The sequence below is a fragment of the Podarcis cretensis genome (genome assembly GCF_951804945.1).
Source record: "Podarcis cretensis genome assembly, chromosome: 1".
In the NCBI taxonomy this organism is placed as follows: Eukaryota; Metazoa; Chordata; class Lepidosauria; order Squamata; family Lacertidae; genus Podarcis; species Podarcis cretensis.
In genome coordinates this window covers 64,408,334-64,424,145 of record NC_137170.1, presented here as the reverse complement: position 1 = coordinate 64,424,145, position 15,812 = coordinate 64,408,334, and the positions used below count along the sequence as shown (strand labels likewise).

Below are 15,812 nucleotides of genomic sequence, written 5' to 3'. Positions count from 1 at the left end.
CCAGACTGGTGCAGGGACTCCTCATTCCTTGTGCAGCGGAGACAATGAATTCTTCATCCTAAGGGCATGCTTCAATTTCACACAAAAAATATTAGATTTGTAGAACATTTAGATGCTAAAACCTCCTTTGGAAGAAAGAAAGAAAGAAAGAAAGAAAGAAAGAATTGAATACAGTTTCCATTATATTTTTGAAATGTTTTCAGAGAAAGGGAGATGTAGTAGAAAAAGTTACGTTCTGTCAAGCTGGGTGATGTCATCAGGTAGGGACAGCTTTGTATATGGAGTTAAGTTAGTTGTAATAAAGCACTTGAACAAATCGGACCTGTCTCAGCTCTCTTAATAATGCACACTTCAGTTTAAATGAAGCTGCGTTTTCTCCCCAGGATAAACAGAGTAACAGGAGGAACACGAGACTCTATATGTCCAGTATGGAGATTCCTGTAGGTTTAAAACTAACAATTAGATATTGCAATTAGTGGAATATAAATATGGCTCTAAGATGTAATAGGCAAAAGTTAGGCAGGAAGTAAAGAGTTTGTTGGGTTGTGAGAGGCAAATAGAGAGAAGGGGTTTAGTTTATGCTCAGTCAAGTATGGAAATAATGACACCTTGTTTCATCATATGTGCTTAATTTCTGAATTTGGAAGAAATCAGAGCTCCAGAATAGTGGCAGTACTTTGTAAACCAGATTGCAATATAAATTTAAAATATCAACCGGCAATCCTCCCTTGAAACAATGTAGTATGTTTTAGCAGGTAGCCATATTTAACTTTGTCAGTCATTCACCTTGGTTCTTCTCTAATTAATTCATTTAAAATTCCATAGATTGACCTTGATTAGGTCTGTACGGAAGGAGGTGGGCTTTCATGTATTTGGGGCCTGAGTCACTGAGGGCTTTGGACACCAATGGGAGCACCTTGAATTGGGCCCAGAAATGAACTGGCAACAAGTATAGACGTTTTAAAGCAAAGGTTATGTGAGATCTAAATGGAACCCCAGTCAGCAATCTAGCTGCTCCATTTTGGACTGAATCATCTTCAAGGGCAGCCCCATTACAATAATCATCTTCTAGGGCAGCGCATTACAATAATCCAGTCCCAATGTTACCAGAGCATGGATTATAGTGGCCAAGTTATCTCTGTCGAAAAGGGGCTGTAGCTGGCAAATCGGCCAGAGTTGGGGAAAAAGGCACTCCTAGCCACCAAGGCCATCTGAGGAATTGTCTTTTTTAAAAAAATAATATTTATTAACATTTTAAAGACTACAAAAGAAAGAAAAAGAATTAAACAAAACAATACAAAACGAAACAAAAACACCACACAACACCAACCCCAAAACATTAAATTAACAAAACCAAACAAACACAATTTAAAACACATCTAATAAGTTCAATATCTTAACTTTCATTTACTTGTTTCAATGACCTCCTCATACCTCCCTTTTTGTATTCCACTTTAATTAACTGTTTCAGCAATTCCTTTCCATCTTCCTGTTTTCTGTCCTGTAATTTATCTTAATATATTCTAATCTTATTTTCCCCTTTAATATATAATTGTCTTAACATATTTTAACCTTATTTTCCCTTTAATACTCTAATTTGTCTATTTGTACTTAATTCCTTGTAACATTTCTACTAAAGCCATATAACTCCTTTCCAACATTTTTCTAGCACTCATTAATTTTACAATACTTTTATAAATAATCTTTAAACTTTTTCCAATCTTCTTCCGCCGACTCTTCTCCCTGGTCCCGGGTTCTGCCACTCATATCTGCCAATTCCCTATAGTCCATCAACCTGGTGATCTTCTGTCCAATGCTCTTAACTCTTTTCCATGTCCCTTCTGCGAGTCTTCTTCATATTTATACATGAGCTTTACTTTGTCTTCCACTGATCTTATTTTCATTTTCCTTCCTTTGAGGCTGAAGAGTAGATCTCGGGGAATCTCCCACCTACAGATGATTTTGTTCCTTCTCAAGAGGGCAACCAAATCTCCGTAGTTAAACCCAAAATCCAAAAGATATTTCGGGACGTCTTTCAAAATTTCCACTATTGACTGTTGTTCTTCTAGGTTCTTCTGGTAGTTCCAACAGTCTCTTATTTTCTTCTTCTCTTTTTCCCCTCCTCTTCCAAGTCCGAAGGCCCTCACGGTTTTAATCTCTTCTTGACCCAAGTCCTGGTCCCAAAAATCATCAAATTCCTGTGTGAGGAAATCTATCAAACTTTCCTTCTCCAGTTCAGGTAGGGCTCTGATCCTCAAAGTCTGATTTTCTTTAAACTCAATCCTAGCAGGCATCAATTTATGGTCATCAAATTGCATCTGTAAGGCTGGGACTCTCTCTCTCTCCAATTGTGTTACTTTAGGTTCAACGGCAATAACTTTCTCCCTAGCCTTCTCCGCAGTTTGCCATGTCAAAGTAGATTCCTGTGTCAGTTTCTGAAAAGTTTCTGTAGTGGTGTTCACTTTTTGTCCCACATTGTCGGTTTTGGTAATTACCACATCCACCTTTTTGTGAAGCTGTTCCAATGAGTCACTTATCTTACATAAAACATCCACTAAGGCCTCTTCTGTCAACATTCTTAACCGATTCAACGTCCCCAGAATCTCACAGGTTTTTATCTTGCAGCTGGAAATTCCCCCAGCTCAACTCTTGTGACAGTTTCAAAGGCTTCCTCTAGAGGGAAACAGTTCCTCTAGAGGGAAACAGTTTCTATTTGTATTAGTCCTTTTAAACTCAATTCAAACAATAAAGTTAGTTTCAATTTTCTGTTACTTTTACTCCTTTTTAAACGCAGACGGAGACAGTGGGAACAATGTATTCCTCTTATTTAACTAACTGTCAGTGAATGTTCTAATCACGGTCAATGAGCCTTCCAGAACACGTCAGTCCTGTTGGCAGCCCGTTTCCAGGATCGGAGCGGTGGTATATTAACTCTGTTCACTCTCTCCTGCAGGTATACTCAGTCCAAAACTTTCCCCCCTCTTCTCCTGCCACCAAGGGGGGTTTAGTATTTTTTACTGATGGAAATTTAGTCCTTTACAATAGGCTTTCCAAGACTTCAGCTAGCATCCTCATTGCTTGATTCTATTTACAAAAGGAGAAGGTGGACTTCCTGTTTTAGACCTCCCCATTTCGGCACCAAATTAAGACATTTAAAAATCCAATTCTCCGCTCTACTCACGGGTAGTTGCTTTAAGATCAAATTGTCCACAGGAAAAAGTCAGCGCTCTCCTGCAACAGCTATGCGGCTTCGCTCCGTGGAAGAAGCAGTCAATTCGAAGCACCGCGCCACTCACGCCATGTCGCTCTGGATCCCCAAAACCGGGTCTCCCCACGAGAAGGGGAGGCACAAAAGGTGCCAGCCGAATCCCACGTTCACAGGCTTCACCCGCCTGTGATTTCTAGTGGGTCTCCGTCTTCGCCGTGGCGGCCAGACCCGGATTCCCACGAAGCAAATTCCTCCCGATCAGAGGAATTCCGCCATTACCGGAGGCGCTAACCCGGAAGTCCGACCATCTGAGGAATTGTCAACAGTACTGAAAGCCACCAAGAGAACAAGGAGAACAAGCAGGGTCACACTCCCCCATCTCACTCCCAATAAATGACACCAACAAGGGCCACCAGGGCAGTTTCAGTGCCATGATCAGCCCTGAAGCCAAACTGGAATGGATTCTGGAAATGACATTCCACAGCTCAATGAGTAATGTGTTAGAATTCCTGCTCCATGATTGCAGTCATGGGATTGTTGTCTATCACATGACAGTATATGTTTTGACTCCACAGAGTGGGAAGTGACGGAGACAGGATGTTTGTGTTACTGTGTTCCGTGAAGTGGGACTATTGTCCTTTGTCTTTTTCTCTTTGCTGTCTGATGCTAGAGAGAGAGGGAGCTATGTTGCAGTGCTCCGTGTGTGTTTATATGTAAATAAAGTAGATTAGCCAAAATGCTCAGTTGCTGAGGTCTGTTACGCAAGCTGCGCGAACTCTGTGGATGCCTAAGTGTGCCGGTGTCTGTTGGCATTGGTCGCTGTGATGTTTGGGCTGAAGAAAGCTTTTGAAGCTCCTGAACGATTGACCAGGAGGGAGAGAACATGCCAGTCGGGCATGTGTCTTTACCAGGCTCCTACTCAAGTGTAGGCCTGAGCTCCTGACAACATGAACGTAACAGTCAAATTATGTAAATATTAAATTTATGTAAACATTAAACATAGCTTCCCCACCTCTCTCTGTGCCCCCACAATTGGCTCACAGTAGAGGATCAGGAGACCTGTTAGAGCAGTACGGGGTGAGGAAGAGAGGGGAAGCATGCTATCAGGCAAGCTGAGACAGCAAGATCCTGAATTTCACCCATAGAAATGGGTGTCATCAGCACACTGATCAAATGGGGTGTGTGCATGGGAGCTTCAGTGGGGAGGAGAAGACAAAGTCCTATTGTATGTGCAAAGGTTTGCTCCTTGCATGGCTCCTTGGGTATGATCCAAAGTGAGATGTTTGATATAAATGGTGGATGGTCTATTAGTGGTATCATTGTGGTACTGATATTCAGAGTGTGTGTGTGTGTGTGTGTGTCACCCATCCATAACATACAATTCATGGTTGAAGAACTATAATGAATCTATATTATGACCATTTTCCTGTGATGGCTTGATAGGAATCAGTGATATGGTACTTGGGCAACACTAGGATAATTTCTCTGCCTCTGTGGGTTTATGCCTCCACATTTTCACTGTTTTGACTAAGCTTAGAGGTTTCATTTTATGTAATACTTGATGGCACGGTGCAAGTTCTATGGAAAATAAACATAATTAAATACAATGTTATTTCTTCACTGCAGCCCACCCTTGGGTAAATTTAAACATCACTGTAAGCAATTACAAAATTTGGAATCAATTGTAGGTGGAAAAACCCTTCACCAGCAGTGGGACACATTTGTTCCCAGTGAAAGTTTCTTCAAGTTAATGATGTCTTGGAAACTGCCTTTTGGGAGAAAAAAAAACACCTCAGTTTGCATGACAGGATTGATTGATTGTGATTGTTTTATTCTATTCATCAGTTCTGGCCTCTTGCAACACCATTTATTTCAGGAAGATTTGCACTGATTAAACTTAGATTCATAAGAACAGCCTAATCAAGCTCACGATGAGTCTGAGCATGTAGAGGGAGATGTTTGACTGACCCTCCCCAGTGTAGCCTGGTGCCCAGTAAATGTGCCATTTTCCTCCCATTTGGAAGAAACGTGTTATGAGTACCACATTATTTGCTTTCTTTCCCTGCAAGCAGCAGGTTTGTAGCCTGGGGACACTTCTGGGTCCAACATTGTTACTTGAGGCCCTTGGTGGCTGGGAGTGCCTATTTCCAGTTATGGCCACAGCCCCTTTGTACAGAAATGACTTGGTCATGATATTCCATGATCTAGCAACTTCCACACTGGACTCTTGCAGTGCACTCTATGTGGGGCTGCCCTTAAAGATGACTTGGAAGCTTCAGTTAGTAGGAGGGGATATTCTCTATGGCAGCCCTTGAGTTGTGGAACTGCCTCCCCACAGAGGCGTTTCTGGTTTCTTCGCCATACAGCATCTGGCAAATGCTGAAGAGACAACCTCTTTAGCCTGGCCTTTGACACCTGAGATGTGAGTTTTCATTGTCCACCTTATTCCTCTGTATGTAATCTATTTTAACTGTTTTTAATCTTGAATTTTAAATTGTTGTAACCTGCCCTGGGACTTGTTGGTGAAGGGTGGGCAACAAATGTAATTATGGTAATGATGGTGCTGATAACAATGATCATATAGGGTGAATTAACATGAAAAAAATTGTGATCTATATCTTTCAGGAATTTCAACTATAGCTTTTCTCATCCTTGTATGCAGGGTCAAAATTAGCATCTCCTATCATCTGATAGCAGCCATAGCAATGCTACTCCATCAACCCTCTTTTTCAAAGAGACCCAACACGCCGAGTAATGCCAATTAGTTATATCTAATTTCCCATAATGCCTCTAATCTAGCATCTCTCTGAGGAATTGTGGGAAATTTAAAGGATGGCTTAATCCAGCTGTGCAGCAGTGCTTAGCCTTAGAGGGTTGCCATCACAGCCAGGCCCACCTGCCCAGATTCTCTCATTGGCACAACTATTAAAGGTATGTTAGTTATTTTCTCCTTTGTATCTGATCACCTTGTGAATCACAAAACATAAGTGAAGAGGGCAGCACCAGAAGAAGCAAAAAAAGAAGTAGTGAGCCTTGTTCAGCAAGTACCAAGGAGACATTTTTTAATTTGGCCTGCCAACACGTTTTTATAAAATCTTGGTTAGGGATAGGGCTGGATAAATCTGTCAATTCCAATTCTCTCAATTTCTCATTTTCCCAATCAGTATTTTAGTGCGATCACCACCAGAAATTCACCAGCATTTTATTGTGAATTTCTGCTAATAAACATATGTTTGTATGCCGTTTTGACAAAGGTATACATTTTTGCAAGCAATTTTGCTTTATTATAATGCTTTTTGTATGCTATTTTCATGAATATATTCAGTTTTATGTATGCTTTCCCTCAATATATGCAAAGGTTGTTTGGTTGGGGGATCTGTGTCACAAAATTTGGATGTGTGCAGGTTTTGAAGGGAGGCTATGTTTTGGCTCTCCTTGTTTTTGAAATTGTGATTTTAGGTAGGTCTGCCTTTGAATCCAAACTGAATTAAATTTGTTCATAATCCCTAGTTAGGGATGTCTGGAAATTTGATGAGGTGGTAACATTATTACAAGGACAAAACAACACTTTGTATGATATACTCTCATGTTGTTTAAAAATATGTAAATCTGAACCAAAAACAAACCTAGAATACATAATTATTTCAATAGTAACATGAATGCATATAAAAACCTTTTGCGGAAAAAGCAAATAAACAATTAGCTACAGATTTAGAAGATGAGGCTTGTCAAAGCCACATTTATATCCAGTTTATACATGATGTTCAGATGTTTCCCTTTGTAACAAATTTTATGTGCTTTGCTTCCAGAAGAAGAAATCCATGGCCTTCTTGAATGGGACAGCCTACATAATGACGATCACATCCCCCCTACAGGTATGCAAGCTTCCTTTAACTTTATGCTTTTGAGTTATTCCATGGTTGGTATGACTCCTCCTCACAGGTGTTATGCTTTAAAAGAACCACACACAGCGACATTGCTCATACTAGGTGGAGAATTATGGTGATGTCGTGGTGAGAAGTTCTCTTCAAAAGGTCTTTGCTACTGAGCTTCCACAAGGCCACATCCCCAAACAGGTTACTTTCCAGCCAATGGCTTACTGGTGAATGTGCTTACAAAGAGTTAAAAGTGAGTAGCCCTTTTCCCCTTAAGGAAAGGGTCTGTGGTACCTGATTAGTTTATTTTTCCTGTTGAGTTTTCCCCTCTCCTATGACGCCAACTTGGCGGGGCAGGGCTCCATTGGCAGAAGGTTCATTTACAGTGGCATGCTAGCAGCTGCGCTCTGAGCTCTATTTTGGTTATGTTGTGATTGATGACTTGAATGAGAGATGTGAGGAGTGAATTAACAGCTTTAGTAAAAACACATGGGATTGTCCCTCAGTTTGCTTTTCTAGCAGAGAGCCCCGTCATGCTGTGGTGCCTATTTTGGGATCATTTTTGGTCTACTCTACCTGGGCTAGGCTCACTTTTTTCTTTTGCCTTTCTTGTTCAAGGAGCTGCCTTGAAAATTATGTGCTTGTTCCATTTTAAAAGAAAGAAAGTGGCGGGAGGATAAGAGGAAACTGCTCTTTTTTAAAAACCCACATTGCAGGGAATGACTAAATACAAGGCAATTTATCAACCATGCTGGACCACAGGAAGCAGTTAGAGAGAGAAGCTGCAAGGAGGAAGGTTATTGTCAAGGCACAGTAGCCCCAAATAGCCTCATTTGTGCTTTGCTAGTCCACAGTGGATATAACGGTGCTGCAATTGCATTTTAAGCAAATGTGTGTACATGTGCAATACAAATCAGGTTCAGGGGGAAAGATCCCAATAGAAAACCCTGGAATGCAATGGGTTGCCAACAGTATCATCCAAATTCTCTACGGGAAAACAGAGAGTGGGCAATCTCAGACAAAACACCTGGGGTAGAGCCAATCTCTGAATGAGAGAGGCTTCTCTCGGAGCAGGTAGAGTTTTCTTCTGTTTTCTTTCTGTTTGTCTGAGGGACAAACAAGACCCACATTCAAGTTCTTACTCAGCCACGATTAGTGTGACAGACAGAATAGCTATGAGGACACAATGTGAAGGAAAGAATCTCTACTTCCTTGAGCTCCGCAGAGGAAAGGTAGGATATAAATGCAATAAATAAATAAATCTGTGATCTAATCTTCTGATGCCAAAGCAGATCTGGATTGGGGCTGAGGAAGGGGGGCTGGAGTGACATCATCTTGTAGGTAGGACAATAATAGCAGAGTTGGCCAGAGTCTGTGTGTAAGTTTGGCTGGGCTGGAAGCTAGGGAGAAAGAGACTTGTTTTTCTCTGTGGGTTGAATTCAAAGCTATGGCCTTTGGGAACCTCCCTGGAATCTAATGGGGATGCAAGATCTGTTGGGAGTGTTAATGCTGTGAGCTGTTCAATCCATTTCTCGGGCTGTATATATGTGTAAATAAAACCATGTGTTCTAAAGACACCACAGTCTCCATTGACCTTCATTGCAAAGAAATGGAACCCTGGGTAAGTGCTGGGACCCCTGTAGTCTCTCACTGCCCAGGTATTAGGGTGAACACAACAGTGTTAATAGTTTGTCTCCTAGTTCAAGAAGTGTAATCCATTGTTTTCACATAGTGCCCTGGCGGATGGGCGGTGGTAAAACTGAGACAGAGTAGTTTACAATCCGTGAAGAGAAATGCCCTCTGGGACAAACATCTTGGGGGACTGGTGGTTTTAATCTGGAAAATAGCACTGTGGAAAAAAAGTAAAATGAAACAAAGCAAATTGCCTTCTCCACCCATCGCTGTATTTCATTTAAAGAGAAAAAAATTGGGCAGTCCAGTCATGGGTTTCTCTCGTAATGTGTAGTTTGGCCCTATGTCTAAAGAAATCCTTTCATTGTTTACTTTTTTGTTTTTTCTTGTTCTTGTTGTAAGTTTTATCTTGAAGAAAAACTCCAACCTCTGAAATGTAAAAATCTACCTACGAGCTGTATCTGCTAATTATTAATAGTGTCCTCATTTGCCTTGTGGATTCAGGGAAATCCACAAGGTGAGACCACACTGTATATCCAAGGCTAAACCAATGTTATGGGTTAAGGGGCTGCTTGTGCGTAAATGGTTGAGTTCTCAACTCATGCAATCAGTTTCTAAAAAAAAACCTCTCCCAGACCGCGGAGCCATGGGTGCATGGCTACCTCAATCGCTGGCAGAATCCGTCAGTGGGCACTTCCGGAATTTATGCCAACATAAGAGTTCCTTAACGGAAACTCTCCTTCTGGATTCTCTGCATGTCAGTTTCCTGCGCGGAGTAGGCATCCCCAGCGGAGGTCCTGAGACTTCTCCGCTGTTCTCACTGGAAGTATCTTGGAGCCCTCCCTCCGACTGAGTTTCTGCAGGAACTCTCTCTCTCACCCTGCTGGTTCCTTCCTCAGCATCCGAGGGTCTCCTAGCCTCCTTGAGCCCTTCCACCACCTGACTCTCCAATGGCAGTTCCCTGACATCCACCTCCCCTCCAGGACCCCCCTCACCCCCCGTTTTCCCCTCTTCTCTAGGTGGTGAGGCTGGGAACCCCCTGAAAGAATCCTCCTCATCTTTGGATGACTCGAAAACCGCCCTCCACCTACTACTGTCCCTTCTTCCCGAATACTCTTCCCCATCTGATTCTTCTTCCTCTTCCTGTCCTGATTCTGGGAACCCCTCAAACTCCTCTTCCTCATCAGTAGTGCCGAAGTGTTCCTCCCAGAACCTAGCCAAGGGCTGAGGCTTCCTTGGGAACCAGCGATGAAACATTCCTGCTAAAACCTCATCATCGACTGTTTCTGCCGGTACCCAGGTATTTTCGGACTCCGGTTCCCCTTCCCATGCCACTAAGTACTCCACCTGCTTACCCTTCCACCGAGAGTCGAGTATTTCTGCTACATGACTGCTGCGCTCCCTCTCTTCTACTTCCGGTGCCGCGGGAACCTCACCTTCACGTCCCAAAAATTCCCGCCCCTCCCGGTATGGTGACAGTAATGACCTATGGAATACTGGATGCAGTTTCATGTTGTCTGGCAACCTGAGTCTGAAGGCCACCGGATTGACTAAAAATTTTTCAAAAGTAAAGCCTGTAAAGGAGAATATGAAAGAAAAACTCTCATCACAGGAAGATGGTTTAACATCTGATATGGGGGAGTTCCCTAGTAGTGAGCAGTTACACTTAGTAATTAAGACCCTTCACTGTATTTTTAAAAGGCTGGATTATCCAATTATCACAATTATCCAATATCCTGCTGAAAGTCGAAAAACTTGAATCAACAACACAATCTTCAGTTTGTGAGGTCAAAAAATTATTGCCTCACCCCAATTCAGACAAAATAAAGGCGACTAAAATTAAATATGTCTTAAATTCCAAATTGAATAATCAGATATTAACTCTGCAACCCAAGAAAAGTTGCCTTTCTGTCAGGTTGGAAATAGGAAGATGGTCAACGCTAGAAGGGGCTAAAGACTGTTTAAGCAAACTTTTAAAAATTAAGAAACACCAGATTGACTTATATGCTGTGATGCCCCTATTCCGGCAGACCAACTTCTTGAAGGTGATACTTGCATTCCACTCTGAAAAGATACCATCTATTATTGTTAGGCGGAAAACGCTTTTGACCATGTCCGACATCGTAGCAACGAGGGTCTTTGCAGATAGCAAGATCAAACCTCTTCTAAATAGGTGCCCTGGCGGTGAGGACAATAGGACAAGAGACTCTGCCTTACTTCAAAATACTGTCAGGCCCCACTGCGATGACTCTGCAGCGTGCCATTCTCGACCAAACTCAATACCCTCTCAAACAGCCATATATGAGGACGAAAATATGCAGTCTGCCCTTGATGAAAGGGAACTTATTGATTCGTTCAGAGCCCTCCCACCGAAAGAACAGTCGGTGATGATGCAAAGATTTGACACGCTTAAATCTCAGCTTTTGCAAGTCCAACACAGAGGGGAAGATACTAACGATGTTTCAAATAACCCCACTTGGGCTCACCGGACAGAAGTGGTTGACCTTCTTCAGCTCAGCCCCACTTTGAAAACAAAAACCATCCTGCAAGACTCAAATCTTCAAGTTGTTTCTGCCCCGTGTGCTACATCACGAGACGACCAGGCTCTGCCATCCTCACTGAACCTTCATCTACATCCATCGACCAACACACCTAAGGACGAAATTCTGATTTCCCTGCTTGACTCAAACCTCTCTTTAACTCATTCATCTATGCCAGAGCTAGAATCTTCTCCAGTTTTGACCAGCTATAGAAGTAGTCCACAAGTGATGCCCCCGAGAGTGTCTTCCGCAATTCCCGCCCCCGTGATGTCCCCTCAATTACCTTCTTCAAAGGAAAGTGCGAATGTTACACTTCGGGACCCGCCGTCGGAAACGATTGAAGACCCGATGGGACACATCAATAAAATCATCCTAATGTCTGATGATAAATCTGCCAGAGGGTTTCCTCCGACGGACTTAACTTCTCCCTCCCTGGGTATTTCTCTGTCAAGTTGTACAAAGAATTTCAAAATGAAGAGACTTCCTGTTCAGGGATCTACCTTTAGTAGATCATCCACGGTGTTCCAACAGTCGAACCAAATTGTTAAAAATTTTAATTCGGAGGACTCCTCACAGTTACCATCTTCCCAAAGTAAAATAACTGATTTTTTTGTTACATCTTCCGTCCTTTCCAGAGAGTCCACCCCTCCTCCGTTTTGACTGTTAAAAGAACAACACAGAAGTCCCCAGCTAGCAGTCCTAAGTTGGAACATTGCTGGCTGGAAAATGAAAAGATTAGATCCCGAATTTCTGTCCTATATAAATTCTTTTCAGATAATCCTTTTGCAAGAAACATGGGAAGAAGATAAAATAGATATAAATGGCTTTGAACTGATATCACTTCCAGCTAGTCCCTCCCAGACAGGCGGCCGGTCCAGAGGCGGTCTTGCAATCGCCATATTGCTTAAAATGAGTGCTAAACTTTCGCTAGTTCAGACCTTTCCTCCTTTTGCTTTTACAGGTCTGATTTCAAGCGAAAAATTCTCACTATTAGTCACCAATGTTTATCTTCCTCCAGGTGGTCTTATATCAGACCTCCATTATAGATGGGATTCTCTGGAAGATCATTTATTGGCATGCTATGTTATGTACCCTAATATTCCATCGATAATGGGTGGTGACTTTAATGCACGCACAGCCGCCAACTGGGATGGGATAATTAAGGCCAAGTGGTGGGTATCTCCCCCCTACCCAAAATCTGATTTAATCTCTTTTACATCAAGAAGATCCAAGGATAACAGAGTGAATGAGGCGGGAGTCCTTCTTTATCAATTGGCCATTCGTATGAATTTGAACATTTTGAATGGCAACTGCCCTCCGGACGTGCCAGGAGAATTCACTCATTTGGGCACAACATCAAATAGTGTCCTAGATTACCTTCTAGTTTCAGAAGACCTGTTTTCAAACTTCTTTTATTTCAAAGTAGACAATGTACAATCCAGTGACCACCTACCTCTAGCAGCCAAGCTTACGCTTGACTGGCACCCGGGTAGCGGTTCACACCCAATCCATGTAGGTTTAAATGCCGCAGCTCAAGTAAGAGGCATTAAATGGTCTATGAAACAGGCCCCAAAATATGCAGAATTCTTCCAGAGGAATATCTCCGAATCCCTTATTGTTTCAGTGGCGGAGTTGTCTGAACCAAATAGGATACTGGAGTGGTTCTCCCACTTCTCTGTAGATTTAACTAGCTTCTTTACGATGCCGGCTCACCTGGCTAACCGAGATCAATCCAGGTTTGGTGCACCTTGGTTTGACTCCAAATGTAAGCAAGCTAGACTCTCTCTCAGTTGTATCTACAACAGATATAAATCTTCTGGAGCTGAAACTCTCCCCCCAGAGTACTTGCAGGCCAAAATTGCTTACAAACAGGCACAGAAGTCAGCCAAGCATGAGTGGCAGCTAAGACGTTGGCAAGCGCTGATTGCTGCCTCTAAGCTTCGCAGCTCTCGTGGTTTTTGGAATTTAATCAACAAAAGATCGAGGAAATACCCATTGACTGTTATACCAGCCCCGACATGGGAACAATTTCTAAGAAAATATTTCTCCCAGACAGATATCTCTAACATTCATTCTGATACTCTTTCAAGTCACTTGCCCATATGGCCAGATACTGACCCGGAGGAAATAGTAGATTTAATTGCTAAACTGAAAACTGATAAAGCCCCAGGGCCCGATCTGATCCCAGCGGAAGCTATTAAACAACACCCAGCATGGTGGGCCAAAATTCTTGCAAAAATCTTTGATGCAATCAATGCCACGGGCCAGATACCTAGATCATGGAAGGAGTCCATCATAATTCCTATATATAAAAAAGGACCACCAGAGGACCCAGGAAACTATCGTAATATTAGTTTATTATCAATCATCGGGAAAATCTATACTCGCTTCCTGCTAACCAGACTAACCCAATGGGCCGAAGATTCCAATCTGATAGGCCATGAACAGGCCGGGTTTAGACCAAATCGTGCTTCTATTGACCATGCAATAATTCTATATCATTTGGCGCGGAAGTATTCTTCCCCCACTCATGGTCTTCTATGTGCCGCTTTTATAGACCTGAAGGCGGCTTTTGACAGTATCTCTAGAGAGCTGTTATGGGAAAAACTGGCTCAGTGGGGCATAGATAAAAGGCTGTTGTGGCTTATGATTAAATTACATGAAGGGACGGCCGCTAGGGTGAGGTTAACACCTGAGGGTGATCTCACAAACTCTGTACCAATAAATAAGGGGGTACGACAAGGGTGCATCCTTGCCCCCTATCTCTTTAACCTCTATATTAGTGACATGAGAACTCCCCTAGCTGAGGCCCAAACCACCATTCATGCACCCAGGCTTGCAGACTATCGCTGCCCCTTATTATTGTACGCTGACGATGCTGTGATCCTCTCATATTCAAGAATCTGTTTGAGGAGGGCCCTTAAGATTTTTGCGTTATATTGCCAAACAAATTTACTTACTATTAACCATTCCAAATCTAAAGTCTTAATTTTTTCCAGGAGTCGTAAACTGTATAGGTGGGAACTCGAGGGGAAGCCAATTGAACAAGTCTACAAATTTCAATATCTAGGAATTTACTTCCAGTATAATATGGGATGGAAAGCGCATATCACATATCTACAAAATAAGGTTAAAGCCCTTATCTACGCTCTATTACGCTTCTTCTTTACTGAGGGGGCTATGCATGTTCCATCCGCCTTAAAAGTTTATAGTGCAAAAGTGGTTGCAACTATGGCCTATGCGGTCCCTTTATGGGGCGCCTTTGTAAACCTCATGCCTCTGGTGACATTGCAAAATCTTTTTCTCAGACGCCTTTTGAAATTACCCCCCTGTGTAAGCAACTCTGCCATTCGACTAGAACTTAAGACCCCCTCCTTAGAGATTCTGATGTGGAGACATGCCTTTAATTATTGGCTGTCCCTCTGGCATAAATTGCCATATTACCATCTTATTCAGTGTCTTTGGAGAGATGAATTCACCAGCCCATGGGCAACAAAAATCCATTCCAAACTGTTGTCTTATGGAATCTCTCCTTCCAATATACTAAATTTAGATCTAATTACAGCTAAAAAGGTCATCAAACAAAGATTGGAGGAGGTTGATTTGCAACAAAATCTTACTACAGGTGGAGGTACATGTTCTCCGATAAATCAGGGCATTACATCTATGCCCCAGATACCTCGATATCTGTCTACCCTATCGGTTGCGTCGCATAGATTCGCATTTGTTAGAGCCAGATTTAATGTGTTCCCCTCAAATGTGCTGAGCAATAGATTTTCTAACGGTAAAACCTCTGTGTTATGCGCATGTGACAACAAATCAATAGAATCCCTTTATCATATATTGTTGAATTGCCCTTTATACATTGTCCCCCGATCAAGGACTCTGAGTTCAATCATTCTGAAAATTGCTGCTAAACCACCTGAATTACATCTAGCTTATCTACTCCAGGACATTGACTCTTATAGAACATTACAGGTTGCCAGATTCCTGTGTTCAGTTCTTTCATATAAAAGACTTCATGGAATGCTGCATGACTATTAAAAATCTAGTAAATTCTATGCACCATCTTTATCTTCAAGGCCATAATACGGTACATCTAGAGATTGTAAGTAATGTGAAGGAGATTATGCGTTGAAATATTTTAGTTGATATTTTAGAATGTAAAATGCTATTGTATTTATTGATTTGTTTTACCTTGTGGGCTTATAGCCGAATAAAGTATTATCTATCTTTCTGTTCTCAGGGCTCATTTGAGAGGGCAGGAAATTATTGAGTCATATCATTTAAAAGAGTGGCTCAGTGCAGAGCCAGTCACACAGTGACAGCTGGTGGCAAAGCCAATCACAAAATGGCTTTGCAAGTGCAGATCCCAGCATGAGAAACATGGGGCAGAACCAGTGATAAAAAGATTACATAGGGTGGAGTCAGTGATAAACAAGCAGCTGGGGCAGTCATAAAAATGGGGTGCATAGGATGGAGCCAGTCATAGAATGGTGGTGCAGCAGAATGACTCATAAAATTGAAGACAGAACTCCAACATCAGTTCAGACATAG

At 42.2% G+C, this 15,812-nt stretch overlaps 1 long non-coding RNA gene across 1 annotated transcript in view; it reads left to right on the top strand.

Annotated features, from left to right (window-relative positions):
• The window catches only part of LOC307217038, a 61,325-nt gene that overhangs the window by 24,849 nt on the left and 20,664 nt on the right, over window positions 1-15,812 (top strand). The window contains exon 2 of the long non-coding RNA XR_013839380.1: window positions 7,018-7,083. This is a non-coding gene — a long non-coding RNA (uncharacterized lncRNA). The remainder of the gene's footprint in view (window positions 1-7,017; window positions 7,084-15,812) is intronic.